Source organism: Hevea brasiliensis, chromosome 7, assembly GCF_030052815.1.
Source record: "Hevea brasiliensis isolate MT/VB/25A 57/8 chromosome 7, ASM3005281v1, whole genome shotgun sequence".
NCBI lineage: Eukaryota > Viridiplantae > Streptophyta > Magnoliopsida > Malpighiales > Euphorbiaceae > Hevea > Hevea brasiliensis.
In genome coordinates, this window is record NC_079499.1 from 55,512,041 (window position 1) to 55,535,808 (window position 23,768).

Here is a 23,768-nt window from a genome sequence, read left to right on the forward strand (position 1 = left end):
TGATAGACTATCAGCCTGGAAAGGCAAATGTTATGGCTGATGCTTTAAGTCGCAAGACTATGGCTGGTTTGAGGGTTTCTCCTTTGTCCATGGTGCATGAATTAAGGGCATTGCATGCTAATTTGGAGATTAATGAAGATGGGCAGATGGTAGCTACTTGGCAAGAGAAGCCAATGCTGGTAGAACAAATTAAAGCAGTTACACAGAAGGATGATAAGTATGTGAAGTTGATGGAAAAGGCTCAGGATGGCAAGAAATCAGAATTATCAGTAAATGATGAGAGCTTGTTGTTATATAAGGGCAGAATGTGCATTCTTAAGAATGTTAAACTGAGATAAACCATTTTAAAGGAAACACATGATTCACCTTTTGCAATGCACCCCGGTGAAACCAAAATGCACAAAAGTGTGAAAGAGCACTATTGGTGGAGAGGAATGAAGAAAGACATTACAGAATATGTTGCCAAATGCCTAACTTGTCAGCAAGTAAAGGCAGAACACCAAGTACCTGCAGGGTTGCTACAGTCATTACCAATTCCCGAGTGGAAATGGAAAAGAATCACTATGGATTTTGTGACAGGACTTCCACGTACACAAAATAATCATGATGCAGTTTGGGTTATTGTTGATAGATTGACCAAATTTGCACACTTTTTGCCAGTGAGAATGGATTACAGCCTGGAAAGATTGGCCAAACTGTACATTGATGATGTTGCGAGGTTACATGGAGTGCCAGTGTCTATTGTGTCAGACAGAGACCCAAGGTTCACTTCTAGATTCTGGGGTGGTCTCCAAAAAGCCCTAGGAATTAGATTAAACTTTAGTATAACATTCCATCCACAGATAGATGGCCAATCTGAAAGGATCATTCAGATTTTGGAGGATATGCTTCGGGCTTGTGTGATTGAGTTTAAAAGGAGTTGGGAAACACACTTGCCTTTAATTGAATTTTCCTACAATAATAGTTATCAGTCAAGCATTGAGATGCCTCCATACGAAGCACTTTATGATAGAAAGTGTAGAACTCTCTTGTGTTGGGATGAAGTGGGCGAGAGGAAGTTGATTGGCCCAGAATTAGTGCAGCAGATGGAAGAAAAGGTTAAGCTCATTAGAGATAGACTCAAAGTTGCAACGGATAGACAAAAGTTCTACATTGACCTAAAGAGAAGAGATATTCGGTACAGTGTGGGTGACAAGGTGTTCTTGAAAGTTTCCCCATGGAAGAGGATCATGAGGTTTGGTAGAAAGGGGAAACTAAGTCCTCGCTTCATTGGGCCGTATGAGGTTCTGGAAAGAGTGGGTCCATTGGCATATAGACTTGCATTGCCTCCAGAGTTGGAAAAGATTCACAATGTTTTCCTGTCTCCATGTTGAGGAGGTACAGATCAGGCCCCTCTCACATTTTGCCAGTAGAGGAGATTGAGGTGAATCCAAACCTGACATATGTTGAAGAGCCCATAAAGATCTTGGCATATGAGGTAAAACAGTTGAAGAACAAATAGATACCTCTAGTCAAAGTGCTGTGGAACCATCATTCAGGCCAGGAGGCTACATGAAAGCATGAGGAGGACATGAGGAGACAGCACCCATAGCTATTCAGAGAATGAAACCAGATAAATTTCGAGGACGAAATTTACTTTTAAGGAGGGGAGAATTGTAATACCCCGAACCTCCGAGTTATGAATAGTACCATTTTTGGTCCGTGACTAGTACTATTTAAAGACACCTTGAGGACCAAAAATAAATAGAAAATTAATTGAGATAGACACAATAAAAATTCAAGTGACCCAAAAATATAAGGATTCACCGGGTATATTGAAAAAGAGGGATTATGACCCGATAAGGGGCATTTTGGTCAATTCACTTCAAGAGTTGATTTTTGACCAAAATGTAAATTAAATAAAATATTAAATTATGAAGAAATATTAATAGAAAAATTAGAGTAAAAGTGAAAAGAAACTAAAAGAGGCAAAAATCTAGAATTTAAATTCCATTTTTTGACCTAATTAAAATTTAAGGGACAAATGGTCTTTGGACAACTCATTAAATGAATTAAAAAGGAATAAATAAGTATAAAAGAAGACAAAACCCACCATTTCTTTCCCATTTAGTTACCACCTACTCTCTTTCCTTCTCTCTTTCTTTCTTTCTTTCTTCTTCTTCCTTCTTTCTCCATTGACACCCATTCTCAAAACTCAATTCCTTGCTTTTCCTCTATGGGTTTTGCATCTAATTGGTAGAAAGCATCAAATTAATATTTGATTTAAAGATTAAAAGCAAGGGGAAACAAGAGATTAGAAGAAAATTGAAGATTTGGGGAGTTGGAAGGAAGTCATCAAGAGGTAAGTTCTTTAATGCTCATTTTTTATACAAACCTTAAATTAAGTTAGATTATGATGAAATTTCATAAGAAAATGAAAGGAAACATGCATGGAACCTAAACTAGGGTTTTGGCCAAATTGGAGAAAAATTAGGGTTTGATATATTTCAATGAAAATGATGATGAAATCAAGCTTAGTTAAAGTAGTATGCATGATTGGAAGTAGTAAGATTTCAAGGGATTGCATAAATTGAATTATGGAAGATTAGGGTTCATGGGAAAATTGGGTTTTGGTGATAGAGAGTAAAATTTGTGTGTATAGTGTTAAATTATGATCATTTGAGGTTTATTTAGTTTGAATTGATATTAGGTTAATGAATGGAGGTAATGAAATGGTAGGATTAGGGAAATTGCAAACTTCGATGTTTGAAAATTATATGTTTTGTGCTAGGAAGTGCCATTGATGTGTTAATGCTAAATTATAGTCATTTTGAGTAAATTAAATGTGAATTGAGGTTGGTTAGTGGAAGTAACTGAACAAATGAAAAATTGAACTTAGGGCAGAATTTTGCACACTGAATTCAGTGTGTTTAACAGCCCATAAATTGAGCTACACAACTCCAATTGGTGTGAAACCAATTGGAAATGAAACTTAAGACATAGGGCTAGAATTTTCATGAGGAGACCCACCCCAGAAACTGCCCAGAAATTGCCTAAACCTTGGCTTGAACTTAGAGACACAATCCTGGAACCTGCAGAATTTGACCATATAAGCAGTAAAATTTGCATGGCCATAACTCTCTCTAAAAAACTCCAATTTAGGTGATTCTTGAACCAATGGAAACCTAAGACATAGTAGAACATTTCGTATGAGGAACATTAGACAAAATTCTGGACTTAACTTGATCAAATTGCTGAATGAAGTTGGATCGATAAATATGCTAGAACTAAATCTACAGCATGAACAGTGACGTAAGCAGTAATCGTGTTGTGGGCGTAACTTGAGCTACACAGCTCGGAATTAGGCGATTCAAAAAGAAAAGTAAAGTAATACCTAGATGAACAATTTTCATGCAGAACACCTCACCAAATTATGATCGAAACTAGGTAAAAATTGGGTTCAAAGATTGGGGCACCAAGTTGTCCAAAATAAAAAAATTTTCTAAAATTTGCAAAGCTAACTTAGGATGCATTAGACATGCATGTAATGAGTTTTTGGCAGCAATTAAGATTGGTATTGAGGTATTTTATTTGTATATTTTCAGTAGAAAAAGAAGTTGAAACGGACAAGGAATAGTGAGTAAAAAGAAAGGAGAGCATTGAAGGTTTGAGCACAACTAACATTTTCTTCGTTTTTAAACTTGTAAATTGCTTGGAATGTGTTAAATTGAATGAGTTTGCTTTGAACAAGTTTGTTTTGACTGAAATATGGTTTTTCTCTTGCATTTAAGAAATTTGGGTGTTGCCACCTTTATATGGATATTATGATGAATTTAAATGTGTTTATTAGTATATAAATGTGATTGTTGAGTGGGAAATTTTTGGAAACTGTTTTGAAACCATAGTTAGCATGACAGTCCCTTTCGAAACTCCCCAGTAGTAATGGCTACTTGGGGTTGATAATTGATATTGATTATGTCTCCCATTAATAACAGTTAGTGGGGTAAGACTACATGAGTACTCATTAGCTAGCTATCCCTTCCCTCATTAATAATGGTTAGTGAGGTTGAGATTGCTTTGTCGTGGTGTACAACACGGCACTGATCGTGAAATTTTGTGTCATGGCCTAAACTGTGTGTTGATATTGGCAACACTAATGCTTTGTGAATTGTTATTTATGAAGTGTGATTTCTCATTTGTAATGTTATTCTAATAAATGGCTCTTATGGACTTAGAACTATTGTGAAGTTTTCATGCTTAAGAAAAATGTGATTTATTATGCTTTGACAAATTGTGTTTTACCTTAAGTTTTAAAGTTATTAGTTGTGCACCACTGAGTGATGTACTCAGCGATAGCTTCTTTATGCTGTCGCAGGTAAGGGAAAGGAGAAGGTTGCCGAGTGAGAGACTTGGAAGCAGCATTTTAGTATTGTTTGTGGGTATATATTGTAGGTATAGCCCTGTAATTTCCTTTTGATGTATTTTGTGCCTATATGTATGGATGTACAGACATTAAGCAGTTTGTATTTAAAAGCATTGCATTGCTATCTCATTTTAAGTTTGTAACTATTTTTTATTTTACTTTGAGAACTATGAAATTATAACTTTTGCAATATTTAGTTTATCATTATTTCCAATGAATGTTTACATGTAATTTTAACTATTCTCAAGCAGTTTTCCGCAAAAGAATTGATAAGATAAAAAAGCTATGATTTGTTTTAAAATCCTTTGTAGCATAACTAATGGGTTATCGGTAGGTGGAGTTCGGTAATTCCTTAGGTATGCTATGGGAACATGTCATGCCTTACCAGGGATAAGGTGTGACAATATGTCACATTTGTAGCCTTTTAGTATTGGTACATGTTACCAAATTCATTTCCAAGTATGTTGCATTTTATTGCAATTTATCAGATTTTGGTATACTAATTTGACCTACCCGGATGACCTAGTTCTCTCAGTTTTTGGGTTTCGGTCAAAACTAGAAACTTGTAGGTCTATGTCTAATTGCACGCGGGGCAAAATTTAAGATCATTCTATGTTTTGTAGACCAAGTTATGGTCAATCTACCAATGCTGGATAGAATGTACCAAAATAGTAGGTTTAGGTCATTTTTAGGTCACTTTTGGTTCGGCCAGTTTTTGGACCTAAACTTGTGCAAGCTATTGGGCTTGGTTCTGGCCATTTCTGGGCTTTAGTGTCTTCATAAGAATTGTATATATATGTCTAAACTATTCATGGTAAAAATTTTAGGTCAATTGGACCTATTTTGAGTGAGTTATGGCCAAAATATCAACTGCTGCCCAAATGGTCAATTTTCAGGCTTTCAAAGCACTAATCCAGATTTGGTTATTTTTCAAGTCACCTTCTAACTAGAATTTTGGCAAGCTTCCTTCATGAAAGTTGGCACATTTTGTGCCTAGTTTCACCTCCAATTGGTCTCATACCAATTGGAGCCACACACTTAAGGTTCTAAGCCAAAACATACACTGCCCTATTGTACATTGTTCACCCTTTACCAATTACACATCCTATGCTTACCAAGTTAGCTCTTCCATGTCATTTCTGTTTTATAACTTACCATTAACACATTTCACAACACATTTTTGGTCCTTTTGGCAGCTTATAACCATTCTCAATATGCACACTATAACCCAGCATTTTCCAAGTCCAATTATAATAATTAAACACATGAATGCACCTCATTTACATGTCCAAATTCAAACCTTAATACACACATACATGCTGCCATCCATGTGACACCCCTTACCCGTCTACAGTGTAGCCGAACAAGTTATGCCACTCAGTTTGTTAAAGCACCAATTTATATTTCTAATTACAATTTATCCCTTTTAATTTATTTATTTACAATTTTTTGATAAATTTGAATTTTTCCGCAAATTTTATAGAAAATCTGGCAGAGTGCCGGTTCTAAATTGGAAAAACAGTTCTTCTGAATCTGTTTTAAAACACTTCCAAAATAATTTCCAAATCCAAACTCCATTATACACATTCAAGTCAATCTCAATCTCAAATCACAACACTATTTTCTGAAATATTTCTTTTCACTTCATTGCTGGAAGCACATTCATAAATATTTCTCAACATAATATATAGAAAATTCCAAGAATATGAAATTTTATATATTTACATCATTACATAATTACATGAGTTTATAGTTACAACCCAAAGCTAATACAAAATGCAAAATATAAAATACTACCCAAAATCCTAATGTCCTACCATATGCAGTGCAGATGTGAGGTGACTCTGGACTCCGGATGCAACTCTGAATGCTTACCCTGTCTGATGTCTGCTGGGCTCCCCAGCTAGGTCTCTAGTACCTGCGCGTGGCAAAAGCGACGCACTAAGCAATTCTGCATGGTGGTGACAATATAAAATAAAATAAAATGAAATAAAATAAATATGCAAAATGTATGTTTACATTTTTGGGTAGACTTAATTTCTGCTATTAATTGCAGTATTATTCATTTAAAATTCTGTAAAGTTTATTATCATTGCCCGAGTAACCTATATTGGTCGACTGGATTGGATAAACGGGTAAACTGGCACTAGGTACTAAGTGCCTCGGACCATCACACCATCGGTCACATTGTGTCTCCCAGTGTGCAACAGAACAGCTAATAAGCTGTAATAATTAGTGGGGTTAAAACCCAAGTGTAATAATTCAAAAAACATAGCCAAAGGCTATTTTGTCACAGAATGGCATGGGAAGCCATGAAACACAGAATGGCATGAAGCCATATGTAGTGCTGCTAACAGAACCCTATTGGCATGCCAAGCTATCCAAACCAATCTTGTTAGGTATACTAAGGCATTTTACACTTTTAAGTTTCACAATTTTTGGAATATAACTTTTAGTGTTACTATTCCATTCATTGGTCAACAAAAATGTTAAATTTTGCATAGGAAATAGGTACATTGGTTCTAATATCATCAACATACCACATTTTGCATTCAAAATTTGTTGGTATTGGTTGCCAATACCATTTCTAAGCTTAATGTTAGTTGGGCAGAATTTTCAGTTTTTATGCTTTGTCTTTACTGTTCCATTGGTCAATTCTGCAGTGGGAATTTGGCAAACTGATCAACATGAAAGTTGTTCTTTATTTTGTGTAGTTGCATTTTCTTTTTTGAATCACTCCATTTGGAGTTTTGTAGCTCAATTTATAGTCCAAAAACCACAATTGGCCGGATTGAAATTTTGTCTAGAATTTCTGGACTGACCATATCTATAGTGTAATGAACAGTGACTGCAACTCACCTTTTGAATATGTTCTGGTCATAATTTGGGTTAGGTTTCTTCATGAAAGTTGTTGGTCTATATCTCAGCTTGTTTCTGGTAAAATTTCAGGTCAATTGTACCTTTCTACACTGATTTATGGCCAAATGACCAAATACTGTTCATTTCGTCATTTTGCCCAGGCAGACTACAGGTCACCCAGATTAGGGCAAGCTTTTGGTCCACTTAGTTTGGTTTTATGGGCATGGTTTCTTCACCAAAGTTGTGCCATTATGTGTCTAGTTTCATTTCCAATTGGCCTTGCACCAATTGAACCTGTACAATTCAAGTTATGGCTGCCCAAACCTGCTGGACTCATGTCCAATTCTGCAGGTCACCAAGGGCAGCCACACCAAACCCAAATCCCATCACTCAACACACTTCATTTTTTATTTAAATAGAACTAAAAGGTCACTAATTGACCATTAATAACTGTTTTCATCATCACATGGTGAAAGTCCCATTTCTCCACCCTAAACCCTAACTCAACATTTTAAACCATGCATTAAGATTGCATTTCATCAATCCACATAAAAGAGACATATTGTGGGCAGCCATACTGCCCTTTTAACTTCATTAAATTCATCACCATCTTGCCTAACCAAGGCTGCCAAAACTTAGGGTTTACATACAAGTGATATTCCATCAATTTTCCTTATCATTTGCACTCATTCATAATTATTAAACATAAATTTCAAGTGAAATTTAAGTTCAAGTCACTAACCTCTATGGAGTGAGATTTTTCCCACTTGCTAAAGCTCTTATTTTCCTCTTCTTTTTGCTCCCAAAATACTCACCAAGTTGCAAGAATACTTTTTTGTGTTGACAATTAAGGTTTTTGGTGGAAGAAAGCTAGGGAAAATCAAGCTTGAAAAAGCTTGCAAATGGGTAACAAAGGTGGAGGTTCACAGCAAGGAAGATATGAGGAAGAGAAATCTGATTTTTTTGTTTCATTTTCAGCCCATTTTGTCTCTTTAAAATAAGTTGATGCCATGTGTCCATATTGGATAGGTTGGGAAAACTTTAATGACATCATTATGATGTCATAATGCTATTTTCTTTCATTTCTTCTCCATTTTTTGTCTAATTAATTTTTTTAATTAAATTTTTAACAATATTTAGTCATATTTTATGTTATATAAATTATTTATTTAACTGGACAAGTTGGCCAAAAATCATCTCTCAAGACGAAATGACCAAAATGCCCTCCGTTCGGCTTAATGGACCAAAATTGTCTGTACCAATTGAAAATTTTTTCTAAGCATTTCCTTGGCATTCTAATGCCATAAGAACCTCAATAACCCTTCTCTGGAGTCCCAATATTTATTTTATAATTTTTCCCCCGGGTCTAGGGCTCCTAGTTGCAAGAACCGCAACTTCTCACTCGGTTACCCATCGCTAGGGCACCGGCTCATTTAACTTGGTTGTATTTTATTTCTAAAATTTTTCCTAAATTTTTCTTATTAATATTTGAGTTATTTATGGTTCCTCACTTTAGTTTAAATATTTTTTCAGAAATTCTAGCTATCTGGACCGACACTGGTCACTGGAATAGTAGACTGTACGGACTAGCTAAAGTGAGGATGTTACAACTCTTCCCCTCTAAGAAAAATTTTGTCCTCGAAATTTACCTAATGCAAACAGTTGAGAAAACTGTTGCCTCATCGTCTCTTCACTTTCCCAAGTTGCCTCTTTAGTGTTGTGGTGCCTCCAAAGCACTTTTACCATTGGAATTTGTTTATTTCTCAGTTCCTTCACTTCCCGAGCTAGGATCTGTATAGGTTCTTCTGTATATGTCAAGTCCGGTTGGATTTCAATCTCTTCCATGGAAATGACATGTGAAGGGTCTGAGTGATATCTTCTCAACATAGAAACATGGAACACATTGTGTATTTTATCTAGTTCTGGTGGTAAAGTTAGCTGATAAGCTACTGGTCCCACACGTTCAATGACTTCATATGGGCTAATGAACCTAGGGCTTAACTTACCCTTCCTTCCAAACTTCAGCACTTTCTTCCATGGTGAGACTTTGAGAAACACTTTATCGCCAACTGCATACTCTATCTTTTTTCTCTTCAAGTCGGCATATGATTTCTGTCTATCTGAGGCAACCTTCAGGTTTGCTTTGATTATCTTTACTTTCTCCTCAGTCTGTTTCACCAGGTCTGGTCCTACCAGCTTATCTTCGCCCAATTTAGTCCAACACACTAGGGTTCTACATTTCCGCTCATACAGTGCTTCATATGGAGCCAATTGAATGCTAGCTTGGTAGCTGTTGTTATAGGTGAATTCTGCTAATGGGAGGTATCTATCCCAACTCCCCTCAAACTCAATGACACAACTCATTAGCGTATCCTCTAGGATCTATTACATAATTCACATTGTTACTATCATTTCAATTTATTAATTGTAAAAATTCAATTAGTTCTTAGGTTTACCTAGATTACTAATTCTGACTGTCCATCCGTCTGGGGATGAAAAGCCATGCTAAAACAGAGTTGTGTGCCCAAGGCTTCTTGTAACTTTATCCAGAATCTCGATGTAAACCTTGGGTCTCGGTTAGATATGATGGAAAGTGGGATTCCATGCAGTCTAACTATCTCACTGATATATAATTCTGCTAGCTTCTCCAGTAAGTAGTCAGTCCTAACTGGCAGAAAATATGCTGACTTTGTCAATCTATCCACTATCACTCACACTGCATCATGTTTCTTTTGGGTGAGAGGTAGACCACTAACAAAATCCATAGTGACCTGGTCCCACTTCCATTCAGGTATGCTTATAAGCTCTAGCAATCCTGATGGAACTTGATGTTCTGCTTTAACTTACTGACATGTCAAACACTTAGTCACATAGTCAGCTATATCCCTCTTCATACTAGGCCACCAATAATGAGGCTTCAAATCATTATACATTTTTGTGCTTCCCAGGTGCATAGCATAAATACTAGTGTGTGCTTCTTTCAGAATACTAGTCTTCAATTCCCCATTATCTGGTACACACACTCTTCCTCTGTAGTACAGACACCCATCTGCTTTCACCTCATAATCGCTTTCTTTCCTCCGAATTTTACCCACAATGGCCATCAATTTTTCATCCGCCTCTGCCCATTTTGTATCTCTGTGAAAGGTGGTTGGCCTCACTTGTAACTCAGCCAAAATAGCTCCATCTTGAGCTAAGGACAGACAGGCATTTAGTGATCTTAAAGCTGTGATGGACTTTCTGCTCAAGGCATCAGCAGCTACATTTGCCTTCCCAGGATGATAATCTATCACACAATCATAGTCCTTTTGGAACTCAATCCATCACCTCTGTCTAAGATTGATCTCCTTCTGGGTTGGCAAATATTTTAGACTCTTGTGGTCTGTATAGATGTAGCATTTTTCACCATATAAATAATGCCTCCATATCTTCAGTGCGAAGATAATTGCTGCTAACTCCAGATCATGAGTAGGGTAGTTCTGTTCATGTGGCATTAACTACCTGGAATCATAGGCGACCACTTTCCCCTCTTGCATCAATAAACACCCTAGCCCATTATGCGAGGCATCACTGTAGACCACAAAGTCTTTCCCCGACATTGGCTGTGTTAAGATTGGTGCTTCTGTCAACATAGCCTTTAGCCTTTCAAAACTGGCTTGGCGCTTGTCGTTCCAGCCAAATTTCACATTCTTGTGCAACAACTTGGTCATTAGAGCAGCTATAAGAGAGAACCCCTTCGCAAATCTTCTGTAATACCCAGCTAGCCCCAAGAAACTTCTGACCTCAGTTGTATTTCTGGAAGGCTTCCATTCCATCACTGCTTCTATCTTTTTGGGATCTACTCTAATCCGCTCAGCTGATACTATGTGTCCAAGGAAAGAGATTTCACTCATCCAAAAGTCACACTTGGACAGCTTAGCATACAGCTTCTTTTCTCACAGGGTTTGCAGAACAATCCTCAAATGTTCATCATGTTCTTCCCTGGTATTGGAATACACCAGAATATCATCAATAAAGACCACTACAAACCAATCTAGATATGGATGGAAGATACGGTTCATAAGGTCCATAAATTCTGCTGGTGCATTTGTTAACCCAAACAGCATCACTAAAAATTCATAATGCCCATACCGGGTTCTAAATGCAGTTTTTGACATATCTGTATCCTTTACCCTCAACTGCTGATACCCTGATTTGAGATCAATTTTTGAAAATACACTGGCTCCCTTCAACTGATCAAACAGATCGTCAATTCTGGATAATGGATATTTATTCTTCACAGTTACCTTGTTCAACTGCCAGTAATCAATGCACAATCTCAAGGTTCCATCATTTTTCTTCACAAACAGCACTGGAGCTCCCCATGGTGACACACTGGGGCATGTGAACCCCTTATCAAGCAACTCTTGCAACTAAGTTTACAACTCCCTCAATTCAGTGGGTGTCATCCTATAAGGAGCAATAAAAATGGGCGCTGTAACCGGCATTACCTTAATAGCAAACTCGACTTCCCTTTCTAGTGGTAAACCAGGCAACTCTTTAGGAAATACATCTGGGAAGTCTCTTACTGTGGGTATATCACACAGGTTCGGCTTAGCCTGCCTAATATCAACCACATGTGCTAGGTAAGCTTCACATCCTTTTTTTATCAATCTTCTTACAACTGTGGCTGAGATAACATTGGACACGAAATTTGTCCTTTCACCCACAACAGTGATCTCATTACCCTTAGAAGTTTTCAGAGAAATCCTCTTTAATTTGTAATCAATTATTGCCTGATGACGTGATAACCAATCCATTCCCAAAATCACGTCAAACTCATGGAAGGGCAACTCAATTAGGTCTGCCGAGAATTCATACCCCTGAATCCTCAATGAGTAACCTTTATACACCTTATTCACCACCACACTATGGCCTAGTGGATTTGTGACCAGAATATCTTGATCACTCTCCTCTATTGGAACTCCCCTCTCAATGGGTAGTTTGATGCAAATGTAGGAATGAGTGGATCCTGGATCCACCAATGCATGCACAGAAGTGTTGTAGAGGGAAAACGTACCCCTGATGACATTCGGGGCATCTTGCTCCTCCTAAGCTCTGATGGCATAGGCCCTGGTTGGTATTCTAGTGTCTGGCCTCTCAGCTAACTCAGATGCAGGCCTCAGTGATAGACCAGCTACCTCAAGTTTACCGAGCTTCCTACCCCTTTGTGGTGCAGGACCAGGTCTGTCAGTTTGTGTTGGAGCAACTGTAGTAGTCCTCTTCGGATAATTCTTGATCTGATGTTCTGTCGATCCATACCGTAAGCATGCACCAGTCACTCGCCAACAATCCCCCTTATGCCACTTCTTACAGTACTGACAGGCAGAAGATGCTGGGGCTGGTTCCCTGAACACCGTCCCTGGAGAGCTGCCCACTGATGGTGTGGACTAGCCTCTCTTAGGTGTGAACTGTGGTCTGGGCCCCTCAGACTAACCCTGACCCTGTGGTGGTCCTAAAATCTGTGTAGGAGGACCCTTACTCTTCTTACTGGGAGCAGAAAATGTACTGGACTAACCCAGACCCCTCTTCTGTTGTCTTTCCCTTCTATTTTGTTCATTGATTCTGACCCTTTCCACTTTTGATGCAGCATCTATTAGCTTAGCAAAATCAGTGATCTCCAATGTTATGATCATGACTTTGATGTTGTCATTGAGCTCTTCTTCAAACCTTCTGTACCTCTCTGCCTCTATAGGGACTATCTCCCTCCCATATCTGCTTAGTCTGACAAACTCGCACTCATATTCCACCACTGATAATTGTCTCTGTCTCAGACTGATAAACTCTCTTCTGCGCTCTTCTAGAAACACTTTGCTCACATATTTCTTCCTGAACTCTGTGAGGAAGAATTCCCAAGTGATCCGTTCAGGTTGCACCTCACTGTTTACTGTGTCCCACCACTGATATGCATCATCCTGAATTAGGGACACAACACCCTCCAGGTTCTACTCGGGGGTTCAGTTTAGCTATTTCAGCACTCCGATGGTTCTATCCAACTAGTTTTCTACTATCATGGGATCATCCTCCCTCTTCCCAAAGAAGTCCACAGCCCCATGCTTTCGCAGTTTCTCCAGATGAGATTTCTGTGGTGCTGGTGGAGGTTGTGGCTGTGGTTGTGGTGGTGGAATTACCCCCATCATTTGCCGATAAAATTCGGTCATTTGCTGAAATAGAGCAAACTGAGGTTGGACAGGTGCCTCAGCTGCTGGTGGAGCAGATTCTCCCCTACCTCCAGATTCAGCCCTGGGTGGAGCACGACTCTCCACCTCTTCTTCAACTGCTCTTTGCGATGCAGGATCCACATCCTATTCAAAATAAGAAAACAAACAGATCTGCATCAGTGTCACCTCAACACTTACAAATGCAATGCACTGGTATGCACTCTATCTAGGCCCAGAAGCGCCTAAATCAATGCTCTGATACCACTAAATGTGACACCCCTTACCCGTCTAGAGTGTAGCCGAGCAAGTTATACCACTCAGTGTGCCGGAGCACCAATTTATATTTCTAATTACAATTTATCCCTTTTAATTTATTTATTTACAATTTTTTGACAAGTCTGAATTTTTTCGCAAATTTTATAGAAAATCCGGCAGAGTATCGGTTGTAAATTGGAAAAACAGCTCTTCTGAACCTGTTTAAAAACACTTCCAATATAATTTCTAAATCCAAACTCCATTATACATATTCAAGTCAATCTCAAAATCTCAATCTCAAATCACAACACTATTTTCAGAAATATTTCTTTTCACTTCATTGCTAGAAGCACATTCATAAATATTTCTCAACATAGTATACGGAAAATTCCAATAATATGAAATTTCATATATTTACATCATTACATAATTATAAGAGTTTATAGTTACAAACCAAAGCTAATACAAAATGCAAAATATAAAATGCTACCCAAAATCCTAATGTCCTACCATATGCAGTGCAGATGTGAGGTGACTCTGGACTCCGGATGCAGCTCTGAATGCTTACCCTGTCTGATGTCTGCTGGGCTCCCACTAGGTCTCGAAGACTGCGTGGCAAAGCGATGCACTAAGCAATTCTGCTTAGTGGTGATAATATAAAATAAAATAAAATGAAATAAAAATAAATATGCAGAATGTATGTTTACATTTTTGGGTAGACTTAATTTCTACTATTAATTGCAGTATTATCCATTTAAAATTCTGTAAAATTTATTATCATTGCCCGAGTAACCTATATTGGTCAACTGGACTGGATAAACGGGTAAACTGGCACTGGGTACTAAGTACCTTGAACCATCACACCATCGGTCACATTGTGTCTCCCAGTGTGCAACAGAACAGCTAATAAGTTATAATAATTAGTGGGGTTAAGACCCAAGTGTAATAATTCAAATAACATAGCCAAAGGCTATTTTTCCACAGAATGGCATGGGAAGCCATGAAACACAGAATGGCATGAAGCCATATGTAGTACTGCTAACAGAACCCTATTGGCATGCCAAGCTATCCAAACCAATCTTGTTAGGTATACTAGGGCATTTTACACTTTTAAGTTTCACAATTTTTGAAATTTAAGTTTTAGTGTTATTATTCCATTCATTGGTCAACAAAAATGTTGACTTTTGCATAGGCAATAGGTACATTGGTTCTAATATCATCAACATACCACATTTTGCATTCAAAATTTATTGGTATTGGTTGCCAATACCATTTTCTAAGCTTAATGTTAGTTGGGCAGAATTTTCAGTTTTTATGCTTTGTTTTTACTGTTCCATTGATCAATTTTGCAGTGGGAATTTGGCAAACTGATCAACATGAAAGTTGTTCCTTATTTTGTCTAATTACATTTCCTTTTTTGAATCACTCCATTTGGAGTTTTGTAGCTCAAGTATGGTAAAAAAAACCACAACTAGCCAGATTGAAATTTTGTCCAGAATTCTGAACTGACCATATCTATAGTGTAATGAACAGTGACTACAACTCACCTTTTGAATATGTTCTGGTCATAATTTGGGTTACATTTCTTCATGAAAGTTGTTTTTCTATATCTCAGCTTGTTGCTAGTAAAATTTCAGGTCAATTGGACCTTTCTACACTGATTTATGGCCAAATGACCAATCACTATTCATTTGGTCATTTTGCCCAGGCAGACTGCAGGTCACCAGGATTAGGGCATGTTTTTGGTCTACTTGATTTGGTTTTATGGGCATAGTTTCTTCACCAAAGTTGTGCCATTATGTGTCTAGTTTCATGTCCAATTAGCCTTGCACCAATTGAACCTCTACAATTCAAGTTATGGCTGCCCAAACCTGCTAGTCTCATGTCTAATTCTGCAGGTCACCAAGGGCAGCCACACCAAACCCAAATCCCATCACTCAACACACTTCATTTTTTATTTAAACAGAACTAAATGGTCACTAATTGACCATTAATAACTATTTTCATCATCACATGGTCAAAGTCCCATTTGTCCACCCTAAAACCTAACTCAACATTTCAAACCATGCATTAAGATTACATTTCATCAATCCACATAAAAGAGACATATTGTGGGCAGCCACACTACCCTTTTAACTTCATTAAAATCATTACCATCTTGCCTAACCAAGGCTGCCAAAACTTAGGGTTTACATACAAATGATATTCGATCAATTTTCCTTATCATTTGCACTCATTCATAATTATTAAACATAAATTTCAAGTGAAATTTAAGTTCAAGTCACTAACCTCCATGGAGTGAGATTTTTACCACTTGCTAAAGCTCTTGTTTTCCTCTTCTTTTTGCGCCCAAAATACTCACCAAGTTGCAAGAATACTTTTTTTTGTTGACAATTAAGGTTTTTGGTGGAAGAAAGCTAGGGAAAATCAAGCTTAAAAAAGCTTGCAAATGGGTAACAATGGTGGAGGTTCACGGCAAGGAAGAGATGAGGAAGAGAAATCTGATTTTTTGTTTCATTTTCAGCCCATTTTGTCTCTTTAAAATAAGTTGATGCCATGTGTCCATATTGGATAGGTTGGGAAAACTTTAATGACATCATTATGATGTCATAATGCTATTTTCTTTCATTTCTTCTCCATTTCTTGTCTAATTAATTTCAATTAAATTTTTAACAATATTTAGTCATATTTTATGTCATATAAATTATTTATTTAACTAGACAAGTTGGCCAAAAATCATCTCTGAAGACGAAATGACCAAAATGCCCTCCGTTTAGCTTAACGGGCCAAAATTGTCTCTACCGATTGAAAAATTTTTCTAAGCATTTCCTTGGCATTCCAATGCCATAAGAACCTCAATAACCCTTGTCTGGAGTCCCGATAATTATTTTATAATTTTTCCCCCGGGTCTAGGGCTCCTAGTTGCGAGAACCACAACTTCTCACCAGGTTACCCATCGCTAGGGCACCGGCTCATTTAACTTGGTTGTATTTTATTTCTAAAATTTTTCCTGAATTTTTATTATTAATATTTGAGTTATTTATGGTTCCTCACTTTAGTTTAAATATTTTTCCGGACATTGTAGCTGTCCGAACCGACACTGGTCACAGGAACACTAGACTGTACGGACTAGCTAAAGTGAGGATGTTACAATCCATAACAACATAATTCAACAATATAATTCCATAAACCAAACCATGAAACAACACATTTTGATCTTCTTCATAAGGCTGCCACAAGTTTACACATATCCATCAATTGCCATTTTCACTTTTTAAGCTTCCAAATCATACCTTACACATGGAATTCAAGTACAATACAATCAAACATTCAAATCATCATCCAAACCACTATTTACATGCAAGTATAAACTGTTCTTATTAAAGTTCCATGGCTGCCAAAATGTACCTCTCCATTAACTCATCAAACTTCAAAAATCCTTCCACAAATCAACTACCCACAACACCCATTCAAAGTTTAATGAAACAATAATTAAAAATACATACTTACCACTTTTGAAATTCTTCAAAACCTCACCAAAACTTAATTTTCTTGCTGCCTATCTGCTGCCTAAGTTGTGTAGAACAACTTTAGTGAAGAAATCAAGTGGAAAAGGGGCTTCCTTCATGCTTGCATGGAGCTTGGAAAAGATTCGGCCATGGAGGTTTCTCTTCCTCTTGGTTTCGGCTTGTTTTGGCAAGGTGAGGAAGATGAAGTTATTTTTGCCATAATATGTTTAGTGGTCCACTTAAGTGCTGTTAGTGGAGCACCATTATACATTTTAATGTTTATTTATTTTAAAGTTTCCAAATTCTCACATTTAACTCCTATCTTTCGCTATTTAAATTATGTACCACCAATTTAATTTTTCATGACATTTTCCAAGTGTAATATCATTTATTTTTAATGGACATTTAGGTCAAAAGATAACTCGGGGTGTCAAATGACCACAATGCCCCTGTTTGGGTTGCATTCCCGATTTTTCGGTAACACCGAGCTTTGTCGTTTTCTCGATTTCTCATTTTTCTTTATACTAATTAATTAATTTTTTTTGATATTTCTAATGATATTTATGCTTTGATATATGTTTTTCTAAGTCTTAAAAATACTTTCTAGGGTTCCCCGCGGTCCAGGGATGGTCAATGGTCCACACCGCAACTTCCCGGTGCGGTCACCCATCGCTAGGGCTCTCGACTCTTTTAACTTGGTTACATTTTATTGCTATTATTTTTCCTTTATTTTTCTTGTATTTTCTTTTCTTGAATTTCATTATTTTATGTCTCCTCACTCATATCTAAGTGTAGTTCTAGGCATCCTAGCTGTTCGGACAACACTGGTCACAAGAACAGTAGAACGCACTACCGAACATAAGGGTGTTACATTAGTGACTAAACTTGACTTTTATCTTTCAATTCATGTTGAGGGAGTTGTAATTGATGCATATTTGTAAGAAAATTAAGTAAACATCATGTGTATGTCTTGCTTAAAATTCCAGCAGCCTTGAACTTGGTAGGGTTTTGAAGAATTCTTAGAATTAAAATGGTATAGTGGCTGCCCTTAACATTAATCTATTGGTTAGGATAGTGAAAGGTAAGTGAATGCAAGTTTTATAATGGTTGAGCTAGGGTTTGAGCATGAAATTGAGACTTGTTCATGTATTTAGTGAAAGAGAGTTTTAATGGTCAATTATTGACCATTTGGCTATGTGTGAATAAAAAATGAAGTGGTTTGTGTAGTGGGAATTGAGTTTAGTGTGGCTACCCTTGGTGAGCTACAGGACTGGGCATGAGTCCAGCAGGTTTGGGAAGCAATAACTGGAGTTGTAAAGGTTCAATTGGTGCAAGGCCAATTGGACATGAAACTAGACACATATTGGCACAACTTTGGTGAAGAAACCATGCCCATAAAACCAAATTAAGTTGACCTAAAGATTGCCCTAATCTGGGTGACCTACATTCTGCCTGGCAAAATGACTAAATGAACAGTGTTTAGTCATTTGGCTATAACTCAATGTAGAAAGGTCCAATTGACCTAAAATTTTACCAAAAACAAGCTGAGATGTAGACCTACAACTTTCATGAAGAAACCTAACCCAAATTATGACCATAACATATTCAAAAAGTGACCTGCATTCACTGCTCAAAATACTATAGATTTGGTCAGTCCAGAAAATCTGGAAAATTTGTAATCCGGCTAGTTGTGGTTTTCGGGCCATAACTTGAGCTACAAAACTCCAAATGGAGTAATTCAAAAAAAGGAAGTCTAACTAGACAAAATAAGGAACAACTTTCATGTTGACCATTTTACCAAATTCCCACTGCAAAAATGACCAATGGAACAGTAAACACAAAGCTTAAAATTTGGAAATTTTGAACAATTAACATTAAGCTTAGAAATGGTATTGACAATCAATACCAACAATTTTAAAATGTAAAATGTGGTATGTTGGGAGTATTAAAACCAATGTATCTATTGTCTATGCAAAAGTCAACTTTTTTGTTGACTAATGGAATGAATAGTAACACCTAAACTTAAATTTCATGAATTCTATAAATTAAGAGTCTAACATGCCCTAGTACACCTAGCAAGATTGGTTTGGATAGGTTGGCATGCCAATAGGGTTCTGTTAGCAGTACTGCATATGGCTTCATGCCATTCTGTGTTTTATGGCCTCACGTGCCATTCTATGACATAATAGCCTTTGGCTATGTTGGTTGAGTTATTATATTCGGGTTTTATCCCTGATAATTATTACAGCTTATTAGCTGTTCTGTTGCACACCAGGAGACACAGTGTGACCGATGGTGTGATGGTCCGAGGTACTTAGTACCTAGTGCCAGTTTACCCGTTTATCCAGTCCAGTCGACTAGTATGGGTTATTCGAGCAATGATAATAAATCTTACCAAATTTTAATCGAATAATACTGCAATAAATATCAAAAATTAAGTCTACAAAAAAAATATAAACATACATTCTGCATATTTACTTTATTTTAGTTATTTTAGTTTATATTGTCACCACTAAGCAGAATTACTTAGCGCGTTGCTTTTGCCAACAGACATAGCTGGGGAGCCCAACAGACATCTGACCGGGTGAACTTTCAGAGCTGCATACTGAGTCCAGAGTTACCTCACATCTACAGTGCACTTGGTATGACATTAAGACTTTGGGTGGCTTTTTGTATTTTGCATTTTGTATTAGTTTTGGATTGTAACTATAAACTCTTGAAATTATTTGATAATGTAAATATACGAAATTTCATGTTATTGAAATTTTCTTTAGATTATGTTGAAAAATGAAATGTTGAGAAATATACATGAATGTGATTTAAATAGTGATGTGAACAAAAATATTGAAAATAGTGTGTAAATTTGGAGATTGAGTTGAGATGTGTGTATATTGGAGTTCTGGATTTGAAAACTATATTGGAAGTGTCTTTTAAACAGTTTCAGAAGAACTGTTTTTCCAATTTATAGCCGGCACTCTGCCGATTTTTTTATAAATTTACAGAAAAATTCAGATTAATCAAAATTGTAAATTAATGAATTAAAAAGGGTAAATTGTAATGGAAATGTGAATTGGTGCTCCGGCATACTTTGTGGCATATCTTGCTCGGCTACACTGTAGATGGGTAAGGGGTGTCACAATGAAAGAAATTGAAGTACAACCGGACTTGACATATGAAGAAGAACCGATACAGATCCTGGCTCGGGAAGTGAAAGAGTTGAGGAATAAGCAGATTCCACTGGTGAAAGTGCTTTGGAGGCACCATAACACCGAGGAGGCAACTTGGGAAAATGAAGAGACAATGAGGCAACAGTTCCCTCAACTGTTTGCATTAGGTAAATTTCGAGGACAAAATTTAAATTAGAGGGGAAGAGTTGCAACACCCTCCCTGTAGCAACTCCGTACATTCTCATTTTTGTGACCGAGTGTCACCTGCATAGCTAGAACATCCGGAAAAATATTTAAACTAAAGTGAGGAACCATAATTAACTCAAATATTAATAAGAAAAATTTAGAAAAAATTTTAGAAATAAAATACAACCAAGTTAAATGAGCCGGTGCCTTAACGATGGGTAACCTAGCGGGAAGTTGCGGTTCTCGCAACTAAGAGCCCTAAACCCGAGGGAAAATTCATAAAATAATTTTTAGGACTCCAGAGAAAGGTCATTGAGGTTCCTATGGAATTAGAATGCCAAGAAAATGCTTAAAAAAATTTTTCAATCGGTACAAACAATTTTAGTCTGTTAAGCCAAACAAAGGGCATTTTGGTCATTTCACTTTCAGAGGTGATTTTTGGCCGACTTTTCCAGTTAAGTAAATAATTATTATGACACAAAATGTGAATAAATATTGCTAAAAATTGAATTGAAATTTGGTAGAAAAGAAAAGAAAGAAAAAGAAGTTAAATTAGGAATTATGATGTCAAGCTTATGTAATTAAGAATTTCCATCCAATCACCACTTAACAAAATGACTTTAGAGATAAAAGGGACACAAAATAAGATAAAACCAAAGAATAAAAATTCCAGCAGCCATTTCTTTCCAAACCAACGAAAATGTTAGAGAAAGAGAAAGAGAAGAGAAACTCCATGGAATTTTAGGAAAGCTTGAAATCACCCACTAAATTACCTTGAAACTCAACTTTTTCTTCACAAAAAATTGTTCATACATCTTGGGCAAGCTAAAGACAGCAAAAGGAAATAGAAAGGAGGAGCTTTGATGAGCTTGGAATTTACTTCATTAAAGGTTAGTGACTAAACTCACTCATTCTCTTTTGATTCATGTTAAAGGAGTGGAATGGAATGTAAATTTGCATACAACTCAACTCAACTCAACTAAGCCTTTATCCCAAAAATTTGGGGTCGACTATATGGATTCGCTTTCTCCACTCTGAACGATTTTGGGTTAAATCCTCAGAAATGTGTAATGCTTCTAGGTCATGTTGTACTACTCTCCTCCAAGTTAATTTAGGTCTACCCCTTTTTTTCTTTCTATCCTCTAACCTAATGTGCTCTACTTGTCTAACTGGAGTCTCCGTATGTTTACGCTTCACATGACCAAACCACCTCAATCTCCTTTCTCTCAACTTATCTTCAATTGGCACCACTCCTACCTTTTCTGTAACACCCTCACTGTAACAATTTCGCACATTCTACTGTTCTGATGACCGGTGTCGGTCTGAACAGCTAGAACGTCTGGAAAAATATTTAAACTAGAGTGAGGAGTCATAAATAACTCAAATAAGTGTAAGGAAAATTAAGGAAAAATTTTAGAAATAAAATACAACCAAGTTAAATGAGCCGGTGCCCTAGCGATGGGTAACCTAGTGAGAAGTTGTAGTTCTCGCAACTAGGAGCCCTAGACCAGGGAGAAAATTCATAAAATAATTTTTGGGACTTCAGAGAAGAGTCATTAAGGTTTCTAGGGCATTAGAATGCTAAGAAAAGGCTTAGAAAAATTTTTCAATCGGTACAGACAATTTTGGCTCGTTAAGCCAAACAGAGGGCATTTTGGTCATTTCGCCTTCAGAGACGATTTTTGACCGACTTGTCTAGTTAAGTAAATAATTATTATGATCTAAAATGTGAATAAATATTATTAAAAATTGAATTGAAAATGAGTAGAAAAGAAAAGAAAATAAAAATAAAAGAAATTGGGAATTATGACATCACATGATATCATTAACATGCCCCCACCCAATCACAACTTGATAAACTAATTAAAAGGGTTCTCGCAACTAAGAGCCCTAGACCCGAGGGAAAATTCATAAAATAATTTTTGGGACTCCAGAGAAAGGTCATTGAGGTTCCTATGGAATTAGAATGCCAAGAAAATGCTTAAAAAAATTTTTCAATCGGTACAAACAATTTTAGTCTGTTAAGCCAAACAAAGGGCATTTTGGTCATTTCACTTTCAGAGGTGATTTTTGGCTGACTTTTCCAGTTAAGTAAATAATTATTATGACACAAAATGTGAATAAATATTGCTAAAAATTGAATTGAAATTTGGTAGAAAAGAAAAGAAAGAAAAAGAAGTTAAATTAGGAATTATGATGTCAAGCTTATGTAATTAAGAATTTCCATCCAATCACCACTTAACAAAATGACTTTAGAGATAAAAGGGACACAAAATAAGATAAAACCAAAGAATAAAAATTCCAGCAGCCATTTCTTTCCAAACCAATGGAAATGTTAGAGAAAGAGAAAGAGAAAAGAAACTCCATGGAAGCTTAGGAAAGCTTGAAATCACCACTAAATTACCTTGAAACTCAACTTTTTCTTCACAAAAAATTATTCATACATCTTGGGCAAGCTAAAGACAGCAAAAGGAAATAGAAAGGAGGAGCTTTGATAAGCTTGGAATTTACTTCATTAAAGGTTAGTGACTAAACTCACTCATTCTCTTTTGATTCATGTTAAAGGAGTGGAGTGGAATGTAAATTTGCATACAACTCAACTCAACTCAACTAAGCCTTTATCTCAAAAATTTGGGGTCGACTATATGGATTCGCTTTCTCCACTCTGAACGATTTTGGGTTAAATCCTCAGAAATGTGTAATGCTTCTAGGTCATGTTGTACTACTCTCCTCCAAGTCAATTTAGGTCTACCCCTTTTTTTCTTTCTATCCTCTAACCTAATGTGCTCTACTTGTCTAACTGGAGCCTCCGTATGTTTACATTTCACACGACCAAACCACCTCAATCTCCTTTCTCTCAACTTATCTTCAATTGGCACCACTCCTACCTTTTCTGTAACACCCTCACTGTAACAATTTCGCACATTCTACTGTTTTGGTGACCGGTGTCGGTCTGAACAGCTAGAACATCTGGAAAAATATTTAGACTAGAGTGAAGAGTCATAAATAACTCAAATAAGTGTAAGGAAAATTAAGGAAAAATTTTAGAAATAAAATACAACCAAGTTAAATGAGCCGGTGCCCTAGTGATGGGTAACCTAGTGAGAAGTTGTAGTTCTCGCAACTAGGAGCCCTAGACCAGGGAGAAAATTCATAAAATAATTTTTGGGACTTCAGAGAAGAGTCATTG